The sequence below is a fragment of the Balaenoptera physalus genome (genome assembly GCF_965194825.1).
Source record: "Balaenoptera physalus genome assembly, chromosome: 19".
Taxonomy (NCBI): domain Eukaryota; kingdom Metazoa; phylum Chordata; class Mammalia; order Artiodactyla; family Balaenopteridae; genus Balaenoptera; species Balaenoptera physalus.
Genome location: NC_138900.1, coordinates 34,442,697 through 34,463,892, shown reverse-complemented (window position 1 = coordinate 34,463,892; position 21,196 = coordinate 34,442,697). Strand labels below are relative to the sequence as shown.

Genomic DNA, 21,196 nt, shown 5'->3' with positions numbered 1-21,196 from the left:
CCCAGACTATACAGACTGAGTCTGGAGGAGGAGTGGTTTCCCCAAGGAAAATGGGGACATTCTTACCGGAAGAAGCAAGAATGATTGCTGAACATAAAAACAACAAACTCCCGTGATATCCATATCCATTCTAGGCCATCATCCAACTCTAGACGGCCATTATTTCTCACCTGGTCTTCTGGACAACTCCCTGACTTCCTCCTCCCCATCTTAACTGTCCTCTACACAGCTCTGAATCTTTCCACTTCACTCCAAAAGATAAAAACAAACACACACTTCAATGGCTCTCTATTGTCTAACCCATAAAAATCCAAGGCCCTAGACCTGAAACTCAAGACCTTCCCTGCTCTGACCCCAACAAAACTCTCCAGCCTCGTTGCCTCCAGGTTTCCTTTCCCCACTTACCTGACATTTCATCCAAACCAAACTAGCTGCTGTTCTTCTAACCTATGTTTTCTCTCCTCTGAGCCTCTAGCTCATGCATTGCCCTTCCCCTGGAATGCTCACCTGTTCTCCTCTTCGTTTCTCTGAGACCCTGAAATCAAGCCCATCAGGAGGGTTCATATTCTGCTGAATCCATGCCAACTCCAATTCTCCAGCCCAGCCACTCTTGCTTCTGACTCCGAGTCCTTCATCATCTGGTCCTCCTCAGCGTTCGTCTCCTGGTGTAGCTTCTCTGTTGAGGAAGCTATGAGTTCCTGTGAGTGACAGTATTGTGAGCATGAGATCAGGCCTCCTAGGCAATCAAGCCAGCCTTGCCATTGATCAGGACTCTTTCAATTGCAAGAAACCTAAGTCAAACGCTTTAAGTACAAACAGCAACTGGCTCAGCTGTTTACACACATGCAAAACGGGGATACCTACACAGCTGGATTCAGGGTTTCATTCTCTCTCCCCCTCTTCATGTGTTGTTTCTACTTTCCTTGACCTGATGGCCTCATTTCCTCCTACTGTAGCTTCCTTTATGCAGCTGGAGAAGGTGGTTTCTAGGGATTCCAGCTTACAGCATCCTAGAACTTGGGTCTCAGAAGATGGAAAACCATCTTTCATGACAATTCTGGCAGCAAAATTCTGGGGAGGACTCTGGCCTGGTTTGGGTCCTATGACCCCCTTAAGCCAGTCAATCACTGTGGCCTGAGGAGTAAGGTTCTCTGATTGGTCAGGCCTGTGTCACATGGGCCCAGCAGGTGCCACACCCCCTTTAGAACTACACAGAATAGGCCCCCAGGAAAGAGGGCCTGTTGTCAGAAGACAAGGAGAGAGAGAAAAAAGACAGTCGACTTACCCCAGTACCCCAACATCACCCAAGCAGGAGAACTGGTTCACAGCGTGGATTGTCAACTTGGTTGCTGCTGACAATGATGGCTGAAGCGATCTAGATGGGGACAACAACAACGGTAGTTCAGATTTGTTGAGTAGCAGCGTGCGGGCACTATTCTAAGCACTTTACATGTCGTAAGTCATTTATTCTTCATAACAACCCTATGAGCTAAGTACAATTATTAGTCCCATTTTACAGATAAGAAAAGTGAGGCACAAAGAGGGTAAGTCATTTTCCCAAGGCCCCCCAGTTAAGAAGTTGAGGAGCCAGGATTCAAACTTCAGGAATGTGGTCCCAGAGCCTGTGACCCCCCCCAATGTGCATTACTGTCCACAAGGGGAGCTTGGTGGTGTCAGGTGTGCACCATACACACAGGAGAGCAGGAGAAATCCACCCCCACACAGTTAGAACCTCTAACCTGCCCAAATTCTCCTTCATTAAAATAGCCCAGGGGCCTGGCAGGCCACTTCTGCCTGGCTCTGCCCCAAGGGAGGAAGAGCGATGTGACATCCCAGCCCTTGCCACAGCACCACCCCTCCCCCCTTCCAGCGAGCCTGCACCCCTCAGTATCCAGGGGTTCTCCACCTCTCAGCACCCCGAGCTCCTCACTCAGCAACAGGCGCAGCAGGGAGATGAGGCACCAGAATTACTGGGAGGCTATGGGGACACAGGAGGCTACAGAGGCCCCAGTGCCAAGAACAAAAACCAGAGCCCCACGGACATCATGGGAGAGGGATGGGGAAGAGACAGGCAGACAGGCAAACAGACAAAGTGGGAGACACACAGGGAAAGAGCAAAGGCAGAAAGTAAAAGAAAGAGATGAGATTACCCCCTCCCTTGTCCACCTGTCAACACATCTAACTCTCCCCTCGCTGGGGCTGAGAACAAGATGGGGAAAAAGGAAGACTTTTTAACACCAGCAGGTAAATGTTGGGCGGCTACTTTTCTTTAGTTTCAAGTCTCCTCAAGTCTCAGATGCACGGCAAGAGCCTCCAGAGGAGAAGTGAGTAAAGACACGCCCACGGGGGGATGTCCCTCACTTAACAGCAATGGACCTGATGCTCAGGGAGCCCCAGGATCACCTCTCGGCCAAGGCTCCAGAGGCCAAAGCCCATGGCCACTGAGCCCTGCAACGTGGCAAAGGGAGAAGGCAGAGGGACAGTGTGGAGGGAATGTGCCAGACCCTGTCCTACTCTCTCATCAGGATCTGAACTCCCTTCTGACCCCACGTCACACAAGTCCCCCATTCTCGCAGAATATCTGAGTCCTCCTGTGGAACATGGACTTGAGGGCTTGCTTGTCCCTAACCTGCCGTGTGACCTTGATTAAGCCCTTCCCCTCCCAGGACCTCAGTCTGCCACCTGTACAGTGAGGGCCCTTTTAGGCCTGGCACTCTGGGGGGCCAGTGAGTCTGTCGGCCTTCACCAACCTTCAAAGCCAGTGATGCCCTCACAAGGACGCTGCAGCATCCCCCAAATGTCCACCCGGCCCCTCCCCTGGAAGCCCCCTTACATAGTCCAGTTTTCTGCCTCTTTCCTTCCCCACCTATCAAATCTTAGCTGTCCCATTCCCTCAAGGCCTTGCCAAGGAACTGACCAACCATCCACAGGGACTAAGATGACCCCTGGGGAAATGGGAGGGGAGGCAGGAGCTGAGTGTAGTCCGGTGCACCACCCCTGCTGGAGAACACGGCGGCGGCACAGGACAGGCCTGGCCTTTTGGCTGATGGTGGGCATTTAAGACAGTACATGCTGTGGAAGGACGTCTGTAGGCTCCCCCACCCCTCTCAGTCCCCTAGAACAGCAGTCCCCAACCTTTTTGGCACCCGGGACGGGTTTCCTGGAAGACAATTTTTCCATGTGGTGGTCGGGGGCAGGGGTCCAGGCGGCAATGCCAGTGATGGAGAGCGATGGGGAGCGCAGATGAAGCTTCACTTGCTTTGCCGCCGCTCACCTCCTGCTGTGCGGCCCGCTTCCCAGGCTCCTAACAGGCCGAGGACCGCTACTGGTCCGCAGCCCGCGGGTTGGGGACCCCTGCCCTAGAACAGGGCTGATCCCTGGCTGAGAGAGCGTGTGCGAGCAGAATTGCAGGTCAGAAAACCCCTCCCCAGGTCCTGAGAGACAGACCTTGAAGCCTTAAAGAAGGGCGAGCGGGAAGGGAGGTTGACCCGTGGGCACCTTGGCCTTCTTCTCACGGATGACGGGCGTTGGCAGCCAGCGAGGGCGCCCGGACCCTTACGTGATGGAACGACGCGTCGCACAACACAGCCTGTGCCAAATGTCAGCCACGTGGCACAGCTCCCCGCCCCCATTCCCAAAAACCAAAGGCATCCCTTCCAGAGAAGAAAGAGGAGGGAGCCTCATCATTAACAGCGCTGGAGGCAAGGTAAAGGCACCCGCCCGCTCAGCGCACCCTCGCCCATAATTATGCCAGCCAGGCTTTCATCCCCACGCGCACGCGGAAAGTTTATTGTTGTCTTTCGGCCTTTTTTCAGTCTCCTCTGCCTTTTATGCAAGGGGAAGGGTGCTGAGGGGGTCAAAGCATCCTCCCCCAGCTCCTCTCCTTGCTTCAGTCCTTTTAGAAAAACACCCAAAGCCATAATTTGTCTTAGAATTTCTTTTGAAACAGCTACAAGAAAGACGAACGACTGCTCTTTTCCCTCTGTTTCTGATTCCAGCCATCCCTTTATCTGGCTTTCATTAGAGCCTCGGCCGCGCCTCTTTTGTGGGAGAGACTTGAGGGAGCCGAGGCAGTTTCCCAGCCGCTGTGATGTTGCTAAAGATTAAAAAGGAGCTTTGAAGCTGCACCAGTTCTCTCTGCGCCCCCTCGGTACAGGACCTCAGAAAGACCCAAGCCATCTGGCAAACCTGACATAAAGACAAAATAAAGTGATTGAAACAGTCTCTTCAAAGCCACAATGGCAGATTTGTTGATTTGGGCGTTATCTTTCATGCGAGGCCCTCAGAAGTCACCAGAACACCTAGGTAATCTCAGGCAGGCCTGACTGGAGTGGATGGAGCCTTCCAGGCCGAGGCTCAGAGAGGGGCCTGGCCATGCCGGGCGGGACTGAGGGATGGATGGATGGAAGGCTGCTGGAGGTGGGCCCTGCGCCCCCAGGCAGACTCCACAGTTGGATCCAGAGCCAGGTCCTGGCAATGGTTTCCAGTTAGGGCTGCTCACCCGGGCCCCCCTCTGGTGTCCCACCTCAGGAGGGGCGCCTGACACCGGCCAGACAGAGTCAGGACAGGACGGGAAGCTGATGCGAGGCTGTCCTGAGCAGGAGGGGAGTGGCAGGGAGATGAAAGGCCGCTGCCCTAATTGCAACCGACAGCCCGTTAGTAATGCCCTGGCAGCTTTCATATCAGAACCTGCTTCTCACAGCTCCTGGCTGGGTGAAGCCTGGGCAGATGGCTGTCTGCCAGGGCCCTTGGGAGGGTCTCCATCGGCCGACTGAGCCTGGGACAAGCGAAGGTCTGGAGGAACAGAACCAAAGGCACCTCTGACCCAGTGCTGCATTAACACCCGGGCTGACATCCACGTAATCCAGAGGCTGGCCCTCTTGGGACCTCAGCTGGCCCTCCTGCAGAAGGGACAGGGCCTACCCTCATAGGCAGAGTTTCTCTTATCCTGTTGGGTAGCAGTGCCCAGAGACCAAAGCCTTGGGTGCTCCACTGGCCTGGATGGGGAGCCTGGAGGAGCTGGCACCACAGCCAGTAGTACAACTGAAGAGACACCCCCATCCACACTGACTTTCAGCCCAGGAATTTGGGAGATATCACCCCGCATACCCACTACTGATGCAACTTCAGACAAATCATTCCTCTCTCAGTGCCTCGGTTATCCTAGTAAAATCTGAGAGTTGGAGTTCACCAGAGACATTCAGGTGCTGGGAAGAATTGGGTTCCATGAACATTCCTCAGGGGGCCAAGGTGGGGTCAAGAGAAAGCTGAGTGGTCAGTCCTCTGGGTCCCTGCTTCTCTGCTTTTATCTGTTAAACACATTAGGCTTCAGGTAAAATCTCCAGATTTGTTTTAAGGTTCTGCTGATAAAAACACACATATAATTTAAAAGTTGCAGACCTAGAGGGTCTCTGCTCCTTCCTTCTGACCTCCTTGAAGCTGTGATTCTAACTGGACCCTGATGAACTCAACTAAGAGCTACACTTCATTCTACCCAGTTTTAGCAAAATAATGAATTTGCAAAGTCTGACCATTGATCAACAACCAAGAATCTATTGAAGACCTACTCTGCACTCCCACCCAGGAGAATGTAACACCTGCCTGTCTCCAGAAAAGATATCTAAGGGATGTCCACACTCACAGGGGGATGCAATAAACTGCCCTCTGTTTTCTAAACCACAAAAAGAGGGCCACTGGTCACAGGTCTGGGGGACAACTCGCCCATCCCCATCTTTCTTTACCTCCTCCCTCTGACCAGATGCAGGACTTGGGTCCCAGCTCCTCCTCCACTGCCCTGCCCTTTTCAGAGGGCCCAAGAGGAAATTTCTCATCACAGCTGGCCCCCAACCACCCTTCCTTCTTCCTAGAAGCCCAGCTGGCCGTGGCGCCAGGGTGGAGGCTCACAGCACAGACTTCCTGGCATCTTGGCAGTGATGTGCCAGCATGAGATTAGGCTGTGTGTCCTCTAGAAGAGAGGGAGGAAGTCTAGCTCCCGGAAAAGCAGGGCCACAGAAGAGCACGTGAGGGAGGGGGCAGCTGCCCAAAAACCCCATATGGGAGTCTTCCAAGTAGACAAAACATCTCTCCTTTTCTAACCATGCCTTCCCATCTTCTTTGTCTGGTGAACTCCTACTCATCCTTCAAAACCCATATCCAATATCACTCATTCTTTGAAGCCTTTCTCTCCCTCATTTCACATGCCACTTCATACACAACTGTCTTAGGTAGCTCTGAAATTAAATGACAGTAATTTTTCCACGAAGAGGTCCTATGTCTGGAAATCAAAGAACCTCAGTTCAAATCTCAACTCCCTTATTTACCAGCTGTGAGACCTTGGACAGGTCTCTGAGCCCCAAGTTCTTCATCTGTAAAGTGGAGAAATAAAACTTTTCCTCTAGGGTGGTTTTGAGGATTAAATAAGGTAATATACGTTAAAGAGCCTGAAATTGTGTCCAATGCATACAGGTATGCAAGAAAAGTGAGCTTCATTCCTTCCCTAGCAGAGGGTGAGCATCTCAAGGGCAGAAACCAGGTCCTCATTCATTCATTCATTCACCATTCAGCCATCATCACTGAGCTCCTGTTAAGGAGCAAGCCCTGAGCCAAAAGCTAGGTTCTCCAGCAGGTTGCAAGACAGACACTGGCCAGATGCCCATCAATCTCACAGTTGGTCTTCTCCATGTATCTCCAGCACCCACTTTGGCTGACGCTGTCCCACCCTTCCCAGGTGGTTGGCTAAGGGCAGGCCTGCAGAGTCCAGGATGAAAGCTGCCTGCCCCCTAGGATTGTCTGCAGACATTTCTCCTATGCTAGACATCCTTTGCAGACAAATCCTTGTCTGAACACTCTTGGAAGAGAGAGATGAAGAGATGCCATCACCCCACTCTCAGGGAGCTCCTGGTCCGATGCGGAAGACACTCACTTCATCCCTGGGGAGTTTTCAGCCTAATGGAAGAGACAAATACATAGTTCTCTACCTTGAAAACTCCCAATCTGATGGGAGAGTCACATTTTCCTGACTTGGGGAACTCCTAGTCTGAGAGCAGATAGCAGACTCTCATTTTCCCCGATGGCAGAGACATATTTATCCCTGGACTGTAGAACTCCAAGTCTGATGGAGGAGACACATGGCTCCTAATCTTGGCCCAGTCTATCACTGATGGGGACGAGATTGTTCCTGTCACAGGAGGGCACCTCCTCTGATGGGAAAGGCAGTCTGTGCCCATAGATAGCTTGAGAGTCAGATAAAACAACATGCATGGAAAAAAGAGATCAATCTAGAGTCCCTTTGAAAAGCTAGCTGTGCAGTGTCTCTGTTTGTCTGTAGCCTCAGAAGTGATATTCCTGGCTCTGCAGATGCACCATCCTAATCCACAGGGCTGGACACAAATGACACAGAATCGTCTGCCTCACAAGCATCCAGCCAAGGCCCCTCACCAGAGGATCCCAGCCAGAGCTGGCCTGAGGCCCCCATCGCTGGCATCTTATGCCAGTCTTGCCATGGGAGACTTTCTCAAGATCAGGGACATCTGGGCTGGCCCAGCTCCCAGAGGCCACCGACATGAAAAGAGAGGGGTCGGCGGAAACGCCATCTGCACATCATAAAGCCTCTTGGTGGTTCCCGGAGGCTGTCTCCAGCTGCGGCTGTGCTGCCCGGAAAAGCAGAGGAAGGTACCAAGTGGCCACGAGGGGGAGAGGGAGAAGGATGGCCAAGAGGAGAAAGCTGGGCTGCAGTTCTTCCACCCAGCACCTGACACACTTTGTAAATGAATGTCACCTGTTTGTCTCCCTGTCACTGCCCGGGACCACAGGTCATGCTTATCCCCGGAGGTGACTTGGTGACATGAGCAGTGTACGGTAGTGGTCATGCACTCCGATTTTAGAGTTGTACTGCCTAGGTTCAAATCCCAGATCCACTCTCTAGGCGAGTGAATGGACTTTGCTGAGCTTGTTTTCATACCTGTACATTAAAGATAATAATCATCACACCCGTAATCATGGAGTTGCTATAAGAATTGCAAGAAATAATACACGTATTGAGCTGTACACTTTATATTCATGCACTTGTTATACTCTGATAAAATTTCATTATAAAAGAGGTAATGTGTGTCCCGTGCCTGACTTAAAGAAGTACTTTGTCTCTACTGACTCTTATTATCATTGTCTTCCCTCCCAGATACTGTCCTGAGGCTCAGGAAGCAGGCACCTAAAAGGGGTGGAGCTGTTGGGGATATTTCATTGGCCACCCACCCCCAAGGCCTCGCCCCCAGCACCAAGGCTACAGCTGATTGGACAGGAGGTGGGACCTGGTCCAAGGGAAGCTATCTATTGGCAGTTGAGCAGAGCCTGTCAGATTCTCCGTGGAGAATTTGAACTGGGGTCAGTCTGTTAGGTCGTGTAGATCGATGGTCCTCTGAAGAACAGAGGAAGAAGGCAGAGAGGAGGAGAGAGGTACAGAAAATTGAGAACAGCAGAGATGAGAGAAACAAAAGGTTCCTAAGAGACAGGAAGAGATGGGGGGGAGCCCCCGGTTTGGGGTTCTCACGTGATTTCCCAGTAGACAAATCTGTTCCGTAACTCCTGACTTTGGAACCTGTGAGATGAATCCTGCCAAGAAGCACAAACCCATGTGCACAAACACAAGAAGAGTACACACATGTGCACATACCACACACACACACACCATGTCCCATCCTACCAACGTTCACGCACTCCTTTTTACTTTTTCTTGACAATTCCCTCCCACATCTGAACAACTTCCAGAATGGTAAATCTCAAAGGAGACTCATTTTGTTGAGTGGGTGCAAAAGCTGAGAGACGGAGATGAATCCTTCTGGACAACAGAATTTTTGGAGAAGGCAGAGAGAGAAGAGAGGAGGTGGTTGGCTGTAGGAGACGAAATACCGGCGCACAGAGAGATCTCATGGGGAATTTCATAAAGTGTCTGAACTGTGGTGTGTGATCCTAATAGCAAAACTTCATTAAAATCACCTCACTTGAGTAGCATTGACATATATACACTACCAAATGTAAAATGGATGGCTAGTGGGAAGCAGCCGTATAGCACAGGGAGATCAGCTCGGTGCTTTGTGACCACCTAGAGGGGTGGGATGGGGGGGCGGGAGGGAGGCTCAAGAGGGAGGGGAGATGGGGATATATGTATACATATAGCTGATTCACTCTGTTGTACAGCAGAGACTAACACAATATTGTAAAGCAATTGTACTCCAGAAAAGATGTAAAAAAAAAAAAAAATCACCTCACTTGCCATCTCGGTTCTGCTCACCTCCATGTCGGCTCCATTCTTGGAGGGTCTGCCCCCCATGGCTGGCAAGACAGCTGCTGCGGCATCTCCTAGAGCTGCATCATCCCTTAACCATAGCCAACAGGGGTCTTGGTTTGGGTTCCCCCAGAAGCAGACCCCGAGACAAGGATTTGAATACGAGTCATTTATTAGGAAGTGATCACAGGAAATGCCGGTAGGGGAATGAGAAAGTGAGCCAGGGAAGGAAAAAAGTCAATAAAGGATGTGTTACTGAGCTAGTTATCTCTGCAGGCGTCCAGAGCCTAATCTTACTGAGGAGCTGTGAGAAACAGGGTAGAGCATGCATCCAAAAGGGAATTGCAGCATTTATCTACCAGCTCCCATCAGCCATTGGTTGAGGGCTGCTCCAGGGCTGGGCCTAGGACTCCTTACATGTTACACATGAGGCATGCCACTCTCCTCACCCGAATCCCAGCCCTGGCAGCTCCTTGGTAGAACTGACTCTGGTACTTGGGCCTGCTGCATGCATGAGCACAGTGGGCTCCAGCAGCCTGAGAGAGCCCTCAGGCAGAGTCCCGAGGACTGGCAGTTGGAAGTTCAGCCAGCGTTCATGGAAATGGCAGATGCCAGGGGGCTATGGTAGAGGCACAGACAGCAGCTACACCGACAAAAGTCTCATTGTATCTCAAAGGTTCTGATTGGGTCATATGTTCATCCCTGGACCAATCACTGAGGCCAGAGTGATGTGCTATGCTAATTATATTAGGCAAGGGGTGGAGGGGGATGGGGGAGGTCGGGGGTCAGGGACATGAGAAGGTGGTAAGGAGGCGTTCCCTCTGTATTTCATTTAAATGGGTGAGGGTGGACCACAGCAGCCCTCAGCAATACGGCTGATGGATGCTAGGTGGCCAGAAAAACAAAACACGCAAAGGTCCACTCCTCAATCGCCAAGTTAATTGGAAGGTGAGAAGGTTGTATTTGGCTTGTCAAAAGCCCTTCTGGTCGAACATTTGAGCTGGCCACTTGCCCTTATCAGAGTGTAAAGCATTAACTGAGTGCTGATTTGTGCCAGACACTGTGCCGGGCTCTGAGGGGGCACACACAAAAAGGTGTCACTTCTATTCTCTGAAAGCTCCTGGGCAAGGGTAGCAGTGGGGGAGGAAAAGACAATGACTACTGTTTCAACTACCATCTCATCATATCTGTTCATGAGATGCCCCTGATTGCAATACACACAGTTTTTATGAACCACCAAGCAAAACTAAAAGCCACCAATTAAATTATGTTACACCACGGATTGTAATTCCTTCCAATTTCAGAAATAGGGAATGTTTAAAAAGCCCATCTTAGAACTGATGGATTACAGTAATATTTTTATAGTTCATACAGGGTTTTTCCCAGGCATTATCCCATTAGATGCTTTCTACAAATATCAGGGGTAATATCGCTGCTATTTCCATTCCATGAAAATGCACTCAGAGTGGTCAAGTGACTTGCCCAAAGTCGTTAAGCTACTAAATGGTCAGAACAAGTCTCCACCCCAGGTCTGTAGCTGCAGGGCCAGGATACCATCAACCCTGCCTGGCAAACTTCTTTGAATCCTGGTTCTTCTTTTTACCAAATGTCGACTCCTCCCACCTCTGCTTCTGTCCTGCTCAAAACTGACAGGGAGCCCAAACAGCACCACCTCTTTCTGCTACCACCCACCCGCTTGCCCAAGCTTGAGATATTTCCAGCCCCAGGACCCTTACTCCTGAGAATATCTTCAATTAGAACTGCTTAGTAAAGGTTTATATGATAGTTTCCTCACATATATGCCTAAATGGTCCCAGGCTGAGAACCATGACTGTCTTCAAGAGCAAGGCAGAATAGGCAAGGTCCCAGGACAGATGGTCATGCTGCACAATTACCACCAGAGGGCAGCTCTGCCTAGAGACAATGGTAAACAGGAGGTTAACACTAGAGGGCTGCAAGTGACTCCCATCTCTGCCTCAGAATAGCAAATAATAATACTTACTGCCAACCCTTACTAAGCCCAGCCCTGTCCTAAGCCCTTTCCGTGCATCAACTCACTGAATTATCAACCAATGTGGTTGGTACATTTATTACCCCGTCCTACAGATGAGGAAACTGAGGCTTTGAAAAAGTTAAGTAATGGGTCCAAGGTCATACAGCTAGAAAGGCGTAAGTCATGTATCTGTTCTACTAAAATCTGAGCCTCCTGAGCTCAGGGGCTGTGTCTCGTTCTTGTCTGAGGCCCCACAGACTCTAACACAATCACTATTTGCTTAATGAATTCTGTTGAAGTGAGAGCCTAGGGGCTCAAGGGCTGTTGCTGCATTCCCCACCCTCCCCCCCCACCGACTCATCCCTGCCCCTGAAGGAGATCACTAGGCTCAGTTCAAGCACTACCCCATCTAGGTGTGCTGTCTCTTGGACAGTGATTCTTAGAGCTTGTCCTGGCTCTGTTGTGCCAGAAATCTCAGGATCCACAACTCACCGGTGGAAGAGAGAGTTTTACATTTTGCAGTGGCTTGGCAACTCTGAAGTCTCATCCTGTAGGTTGCTATCTTTGCCACTTCCAAGAGTTGCTGGCTATGCAGTTGAGGGGGTGGGGGAAGAGCACAGGTAATGTGAATTCATTCAGCAATCCCCACTGGGCTCCCACTGTGAGCCAAACACCAGGTAAGTGGCTTGAGGGAGATAGCAGTAAGTATGACACAATCCCTAATCCCCTCTTGGAAGAAAAAATCAGCGGCAGCCAGAAGAAAGAACACAGAAGGAAGTCCTGCCTACACTAAGAGAGAACCCCAACTCTCTAATAATTTGGGCAACAAAAATGTATTATGCACAGGCTAAGTGCCAGGTGCAGGGGATATAGCAGTAAACACAAAAGAAAAATAGAACAGGTCTTGCCCTCATGAAGCTCTCTGTCTAATGGGGAGACTGATAATAAATAAATATGCAGTTGCAAATGTGATGTATTTAAAGGAAACAGGAAATGCAGAGTGGTAGGAAAGAAACTATTGATAAAAGAGGTTCATGTCAGCAGGGTTTAGGGGGTTACCTTTCTGAGAATGATAAGAAGGAACCTGCTGTATGAAGAATGTGGGAACAGCTTTCCAGAACAAGAGAACAGCATGTATGAAGGCCATGCATTTAGAAGCATGTGGCATCTTTAAGACTAAAATTAGGGATATTATATCTGGAGTATAACAAGTCAAAACGGATTACGGCACAAGATTGGGTCTGAGAGGAGGGCCCAGGACAAAAACTCAGGTTTTTATAATTCAAAGATACACGCACCCCTATGTTCATAGCAGCACTATTCACAATAGCCAAAACACGGAAACAACCTAAATGTCCATCGATGGATGAATGGATAAAGAAGATGTGGTACATATATACACTGGAATACTACTCAGCCATAAAAAAGCACAAAATAATGCCATTTGCAGCAACATGGATGCAACTAGAGATTATCATACTAAGTGAAGTAAGTCAGAAAGAGAAAGACAAATACCAAATGATATCATTTATATGTGGAATCTAAAATATGGCACAAATGAACCTATCTACAAAACAGAAACAGACTCATAGATATAGAGAACAGACTTGTGGTTGCCAAGGGGGCGGGAGGGAGAGGGATGGACTGGAGTTCGGGGTTGGTAGATGCAAACGATTACATTTAGAAGGGATAAACAACAAGGTCCTACCGTATAGCACAGGGAACTATACCCAATATCCTGTGATAAACCATAATAGAAAAGAATATAAAAAAAGAATGTCTATACATATATAACTGAGTCACTTTGCTGCACAGCAGAGATTGGCACAACATTGTAAATCAACTAGACTTCAATTTTTTAAAAGCTCAGGTTTTATTTTATTTTATTTTTTATTTTCTTGGCTGCGCTGCGTGGCATGCGAGATCTTAGTTCCCCAACCGGGGAATCAAACCCGTGCCCCATGCTCCAGTGGAAGCTCAGAGTCCTAACCACTGGACCGCCAGGAATTCCCCCAAAGCTCAGGTTTTATCTGAGTGTGAAGGAAGGCCACCGAAGGGTTATGAACAGGGTGAGGTTACGGTCTAAGCTAATCTGTGTTTGTAAGGTCACTCTGGCTGTCATGGGGAGAGTGGATGGAGAGTGAGGCAGAGTGGAAGCTGGGAAACATGGCGGCTCTTGCTAAGTCAATGTCAAGGACACATAGATGAGGGGGCTATTCCCTCCTAATGGGGACATATGGGAAGGCTTCGAGGAGGGAATTTTTCCCCAAGTGAAAGCTCAAGAGGCAGGAAAAAAGGAGAACGCTGCATTCCCCCTTCCAAGCTTTTTCCCCTTGAATAAAGGGAAAACTTGTTTTTCCTTTTTCTGCCTCAGAAACTAGAAAGAGATGAGCATTCATCAATCAGTATCTTCCAAATCACCTACACGGAGGATTAAACAACAATTATAACAAACCATCGGCAATTCCAAGTGAGAATAACCCAATGACATTATCAAATTTGGCATAAATAGATCTGGCTGAGCCTCACAAATTTTGTCCTGGGGCTGACAATGTCAGCAATTCCAAGTCTGATCCCCGCTGGCCTCTGAAAGACAAGATCACAGGAGAGCGAGAGGCAGAAAAAGCCTCCCTGGTTGCATTTCCCTGAGCAAATGGGCACATTTGCCTCTGGGATGAGCAGGGCAGTGTCAACCAAGCCGATCAGAATGTGATTAGTCAGGAAGAGTCTTTCTGCCAGCCCTTCATTGGTGACCAGCCTCATGAGGGCCAAGAGCTCACATTTTGTGAAGCCTGTTGTGTTCATTAAATACCTTATGCTTCTGTTCAACCAGGTATCGCCTGCCAGCCAAGTTTGCACGGCAACATGCCTCCAGGCTGCATCCATCTCAGGACAGGTACCAGTCCTCCCTGTTGTCTACATCCTCTTCTCACTGGACCCTCACAACAGTGGTCCCCTCAAGGAAGGTAGAGAAACTGAGTTTAGAAACTGTTTTGTTTTTGTTTCTACTAGATTGCTTTGCCTATCCAGCATCCATTCTCCAATCCTGTGGTAACAGCACCCTAATTTTTCTTGGGGATCTCAACTTAGGCCACATGGTTTAGGTGGCACCGGCCTCCCACCCAAGTTCCAGGGCGGACTTATGATCTAGACTTGGCTTGTCATTGAAATCCACAACGATCAGGGCCACCTCCCCACACCCTGCCCCTTCAGGGTAATTGGTTCAGAGTGGACACATGATCGAAATCGGTTCAATCAGATAACCCCATGACTTTTTGCTTGGACCCCTGGGGGAAGGAGCATTCTCTTTTCTCTGAATTGGGATCTATGAGGATGTCAGCTTGGAGCTGCTGAAGGCCATGAGAGCCTGTCTGAGAATAGGACCAGTGCAGAGGAAGCAGAGCCAAGAGATAGAGAAAGCATGAATTTTTGGACATCATTTGAGCTTCTGAATGGAACCATACCTAAAGCTCAACCTCATTAGGGGTGGGTTTCTGACACCGCCAAACAGAAGCATTCTGACTTTCACATGAAGGCTAAGCAATGCAAGGATGAGGACCAGGCATTCTGATTTCTAGTCCAGTGCTCTCACCCTACGTCATGTTCCAGGTGACTTTATCCAACCACATGTCCAAACTTGACTAATCTGTATGGCTTTACGGTTTACTAAAAGAGAAACATTTTTAAAACAAAAACATCTGATCACAACATTGTTTAATCTAACTGAATCACAGAGCCATGGGAGGGCCCCTGGAGATCATATCATCGAGTGGTTATCAAAGATTTTTAGCAACTTCTTATTTCAAACGAAATATTAAGCAGAGCTCTTGTGTGTAAAAAATAAAAACAGTGTCTCTTTAGTGCAAATGTATTTTATCTTTTAAGTTAAAAGTTTTAACATTTACTATTTTAATAATCAATGACCTAGGGACTTCCCTGGTGGCGCAGTGGTTAAGAATCCGCCTGCCAATGCAGGGGACACGGGTTGGAGCCCTGGTCCGGGAAGATCCCACATGCCGCGGAGCAACTAAGCCCATGCGCCACAACGACCGAGCCTGCACTCTAGAGCCCGCGAGCCACAACTACTGAGCCCAAGTGCCACAACTACTGAAGCCTGTGCGCCTAGAGCCCGTGCTCCGCAATAAGAGAAGCCACCACAACGAAGAGTAGCCCCCGCTCGCTACAACTAGAGAAAACCTGCACACAGCAATGAAGACCCAAGGCAGCCAAAAGTAAATAAATAAAAAATAAAGAAATTTTAAAAAAATAATCAGTGACCTAAATTTCAATGTGTTTGTTTCCAAGGTGTAAAAATTGGTTAAATAGGGAATCAATAGAGAAAAATCAATGAAACCAAAAGCTAGTTCTCTGAAAAAAAATAAATAAACTCAATATGCCTCTAGCCAGGCTAAGAAAAAAAGAGACACGAATTACTAATATCAGAAATGAAAGGGGTGGTGGGAGGAATTGGGAGATTGGGATAGACACATATACACTATTGATACTGTGTATAAAATAGACAACTAATGAGAACATACTGTATAGCACAGGGAACTCTACTTAATGTACTGTGGTGACCTAAATGGGAAGGAAATCCAAAAAAGAGGGGAATATGTATATGTATGGCTGCTTCATTTTGCTGTACAGTAGAAACATAACATTGTAGAGCAACTATACTCCAATAAAAATTAATTTTAAAAAAACAAAAAAGGAATGAAAGAGGGGATATCATTACAGCTCCTACAGGCATTAAAAGGATAATAAAGGAATAAAATGAACAACTGTATGCCCACAAACTTGATAACCTGGATGAAATGGACCAATTGCTTGAAAGACAAAATTTGCCAAACTCACAAAAGAAGAAATAGACCATCTGAATTGGTCCATATCTATTAAAGAAATTGAATCAATAATTAATAACCTTCCAAAAGAGAAAGCATCGGGCCCAAATGGGTTCACTGCTGAAATCTACCAGAAATTTAAGAAAGAAACATACAAATTCTCTATAATCTCTTTTAGAGGATAGAAGCAGAGGGAATATTTCCTAACTCATTCTATGAGGCCAGCATTAGCCCAATACCAACATCAATCAGAAACATTATAAGAAAACTACGCACCAATATCTCTCATGAACATAGATACAAAAATCCTCAACAAAATATTAGCAAATAGAATCCAATAATGTATATAAAAGAATTATACTCTACAACCAGGTGGGATTTATCCCAGGTACTCAGACTGGTTCAACCTTCAAAAATCACTTAACATAATCCATCACATCAACAGGCTAAGGAAGAATTAACATGATGATATCAATAGATAGAAAAAAAGCATTTGACAAAATCCAACACTCATTCATGATTTTAAAATTCTCAGTAAACTAGGAATAGAGGGGAGCTTCCTCATCTTGATAAAGAACAGCTACCAAAAAAATCTACAGCTAACACCATACCTAACAGTATGCTCTCCCTCTAAGATCAGGTACAAGGCAAGGATGTCCCTTCTCACCACTCCTCTTCAACATTATACTGGAAATTCTAACCAATGCAACAAGACAAGATAAGAAAATACAGATTTGGAAGAAGAAATTGTCTTTGTTCACAGATTACATGATCATCTGTGTAGAAAATCTGAAAGAATTTTTTAAAAAGCTGGAACTAATAAGTGATCACAGCAGGTTGCAGGAATTAAGGTCAATATACAAAAGGCAATCCTTTTCCTATATACCATCAATGAACAAGTGGAATTTGAAATTAAAAACACAATACCATTTATACTAGCACCCCCCCCCAAAAAATGAACTACTTAGGTATAAATCTAATAAAATATGTACAAGATCCATATGAGGAAAACTACAAAACTCTGATGAAAGGAATCAAAAAAGAACTAAATAAATGGAGAGATAGTCCATGTTCATAGACAGGAAGACTCAATATTATCAAGACGTCAGTTGTTCCCAACTTGATGTACAGATTCAATGCAATCTCAATCAAAATTGCAGCAAATTATTTTGTGGATATTGACAAACTGATTCTAAAGTTTATATGGAGAGGCAAAAGACCCAGAGTAGCCAACACAATACTAAAGAAGAACAGAATTGGAAAACACACAGGGACTTCCCTGGTGGTCCAGTTACTACTGGACCAGAATCCACCTTTCAATGCAGGGGATGCAGGTTCAATCCCTGGTCAGGGAACTAAGATCCCGCATGCTGTGGGCCAACTAAGCCCGCATGCCACAAATACTGAGCTCGCGTGCTTCAACTAGAGAGCCTGCGTGCCGCAAACTACAGAGCCCACACGCTCTGGAACCCACACGCCACAACTACAGAGCCCTGGAGCCTGCACGCCACAACTAGAGAGAGAAAACCCGCAAGCCACAACTAGAGAGAAGCCCGCATGCCGCAATGAAAGATCCCACGTGCCGCAACTAAAGCCCAACACAGCCAAAATAAATAAATAAATAATTTTTAAAAAATAGTTGGAAGACACACTACTCAACTTCAAGACTTACTGTAAAGCCACAGTAATCAAGACAGTGTGGTGTTGATGAAAGAACAGACAAATAGATCAGTGGAACAGAACTGGTAACACAGAAATAGATGCCTATAAATATAATCTACTGACAGGAGTAAAGGCAGTATAACGGAGAAAAGAATCTTTTCAACAAATGGTCCTGGAACAACTGAACATCCATATGTAAAAAAATGAATCAGGACAGAAACCTTACACCCTTCGCAAAAATTAACTCATATTTCCTATTTGATCGAGGGCTCCAGGTTTATCTTTATCATGGCAGAATCTGAGTCCACATGACTTTGCAGTTGTCTGCAATGGGCACCATGGCTTGGACTTAACTGCACTTGAGCAAGTGGCTCCAGGGCCACAAGGGCAGAGGCACCCCAGGATATCTACATGGACAGCTGCCATCTGCCACCTCTCTTTTGTTCACTCAGAGGCAGGCAGCTGGGGCCTCATGAACAACCCTGGAAGCTGCACCATCGACAGCCTGTCACAGCGAATCACCTCAGGCTGCTGCATCCCCAAAGAGCTGCTCAGCGACCCAGCCTCGGCCCCCTCTGGGGCTCTCCCAGCAGCACAAATAGGCTGGTGCCAGGTAGGCCCATCCCTGCTGCCAAACTGGGGCGCCTGCTCCAGCTGCTGGGGGTCTGGGCTCGGGAAATGCCACCTCCCCCTTTTCCCCCGGGGACAGAGTGCAGGGCACCCTCAGAGTATCCAGGAGAACGGCAGTTTCCTGCGCCATTATATTTACTTGGGAAGGCTTTCACTGTGCAAGAAGCCTTTTCACTTACCCTGACCCTCATGCCAACAACACAGGCTGCACAGGGCAGGTTCTGCCCATTCCTCACAGGAGAAAACTGAGGCTCAGACAAAGGAAGACAAGAGAAGAAGTAGTAGCCCGAGGACAAGTGGTCATGGGAGATCTTCGCCCTGCCTCACTGCTGCATTAGGGGGCTTTGGGGAACACAGCAGGGCAGAGGGGAAGGTCGTGGGAGCCCCTGATGCTCAGGCCTTTCAGTGTGTCTAGATCAGGGGGTCGGCTCCCAGTAAGCCTTTTTCGTCTGACAGCTATAAAGGGATTCCTGTAAAGGGTCCCCACCAGCTCTCCCAGAACTGCCCCAACCAAGGGAGACCACACTCTAACCCAGGGTCAGGTGTCCGGGACATCAGCTGTGTCCCAGGGCGCCCTCTCCACAGAGGCGCCAAGGTCAGAAAGAAGGCCCAGCTGTGGTGGGAGCCTGGCACACCTCAAGGTAATGAGTCTGCTCAGGGCCTGGCCTGCCCCAGCCTCAGGCCCACTGGGCAGCTGCAGAGAGGCCTGGGCCTGAGAGAGCCGGTCAGAGGCCATTTCCTGGGAATGCCACACCCCCCAGTGGCCAGCCTTCCCCAGTGCCTCTCTCCTCCTCCTCCTTCTCAGATTCTCCCAGAGGCTACCAGTTACCTCCTGTCCCCAACTAAAAGACCCTCGGGGAGGACAGAGCGGGGGAATCATCTCACAAAACAGTGGTAATTATTCGTTCCTTCATCCAACAAATATCTCTTGAGGGCCTGTGCTGAGCCTGGCACTGTGCTAGGTGCAGAGGACACAGTGCAAGGGAGACAGACCCAGTCCCTGTCCCCAAGGAGCTGGGAGTCCAGTGGGGAGAGTGGACAAACACGCACACAGACGGGTAACTGATACGTAACTCCACAAAGAGAAGCAAAGCCACGCGGGGCTGAGGAGTCAGAAGTGCTGCTGAGGCAGTCACCCTGGAGCCCAGGATGACCCGAGGGCAGGAGCCAGGCCAGGAGCTGAGGGGAGAGTATTCCAGGCACAGGGAAGAGCAGAGGCTGTGGTCCTGGGTGTGTCAGAACAAGTGAGGAGGCCGGTGTGGCCCAGCCACGGTGACAGGGGGAAGAAGTGGGGCTGGAGAGATAATGAGACCAGATCAGGCCCTGAAAGCCAAGGTAAGGGTTTGGCTTTGACTCTGAGGAAGATGGAGAGGCACGAGACAGTTCTGAGCAGGAGAGTGACATTATCTGAATCACGTTTTTAAAGGATCATAGAATATTTTAAAATTAGGACTTCCCTGGTGGCTCGGTGGTTAAGAATCCGCCTGCCAATGCAGGGAACACGGGTTCGAGCTCTGGTCTGGGAAGATCCCACATGCTGCGGAGCAACTAAGCCCATGCACCACAACTACTGAGCCTGTGTTCTGGAGCCCGCGAGCCACAACTACTGAGCCTGTGGGCCACAACTACTGGAGCCCGCACGCCTAGAGCTCGTGCTCCATAACAAGAGAAGCCACCACAGTGAGAAGCCCGCGCACCACAACAAAGAGTAACCAACCACTAGCCGCAACTAGAGAAAGCCCGCCTGCAGCAATGAAGACCCAATGCAGCCAAATGTAAATAAATAAATTTATTTTTAAAAATTAATGCTAGCAGCTGACATTTACTGAGCACTTACTCTACACCAGGTCTCACTCTCGGTGTTTTGATTCTGACTTCCACCCTCCAGCTGTGTAACATATGTGGCTCCCGTCTGGTCCTGATGCTGCCTCTGTAAGATGGACACGCTATCTCCTCCTCTGGGTGTTGCAGGGAGGACACTGAGGAAGGGTCCAGGCTGGTGAGTGCACAGCAGATGCTCAACAAGCGTCACAGCAGTTATTCATGCCCAAAGCATCAGGGGCTGTGTTCTAGGAATCTGGTGAAATGCATCAGGCCAGTCCACCTTGGAAAGACAAAGCATCCATTCAGCCTCCACGATGGAGGTGCAGCAAACCAGGCTGCAAGGGAAGCGACAGAGGCCCACAGATGTAGGAAGGTGCTGGGTGGGACTAAGCAAGGTAAAGAGCCAGCCTTGTGCTCTTCCATTGTGCTCTTCCTCTTCCACCAATAAGGATGCACAAGAGAGAAGCTCCCTCTCCTTATGAGGGGTGACCAGCTGCTGGCAAGGAGCCTCCCCTGGCAGCCCAGGTCAGAACCAGGCCCCTACACAGGTCTCACAAAACCTGAAGTTTGGGGACTTCCCTGGTGGTCCAGTGGTTAAGAATCCACCTTCCAATGCAGGGGATGCAGGTTCAATCCCTGGTCGGGGAACTAAGATTCCCACATGCCACGGGGCAACTAAGCCCGCACGCTCCAGAGCCTGTTTGCCACAACTAGACAGAAGCCCACGCGCCACAAGGAAAGAGCCCACATACCACAACTAAGACCCGACGCAGCCAAAAAAATAAATAAATACTAAAAAAAAAAACCCTGAAGTTTGGCCATTAGAGAGCTGGTCCATCAAGTCAAGCAGACATCTTCTATTGGTCAAGTACCCCTTGTTCCATAACAGCAAAACTATTTCCATTCTTCAACTTACCTTTTGATCCTTCTCAAGGCACAAACATCCATTTCTACACCTTTATGTGA

At 48.7% G+C, this 21,196-nt stretch overlaps 1 long non-coding RNA gene across 3 annotated transcripts in view; it reads right to left on the bottom strand.

Annotated features, from left to right (window-relative positions):
* Positions 1-21,196, bottom strand: part of LOC309648988 — a 75,116-nt gene that overhangs the window by 50,508 nt on the left and 3,412 nt on the right. For all 3 annotated transcript variants that reach the window (XR_014256893.1, XR_014256894.1, XR_014256895.1), the window contains exons 2-3: positions 1,286-1,375; positions 508-698 (exon numbers count right to left, since the gene is read on the bottom strand). This is a non-coding gene — a long non-coding RNA (uncharacterized lncRNA). The remainder of the gene's footprint in view (positions 1-507; positions 699-1,285; positions 1,376-21,196) is intronic.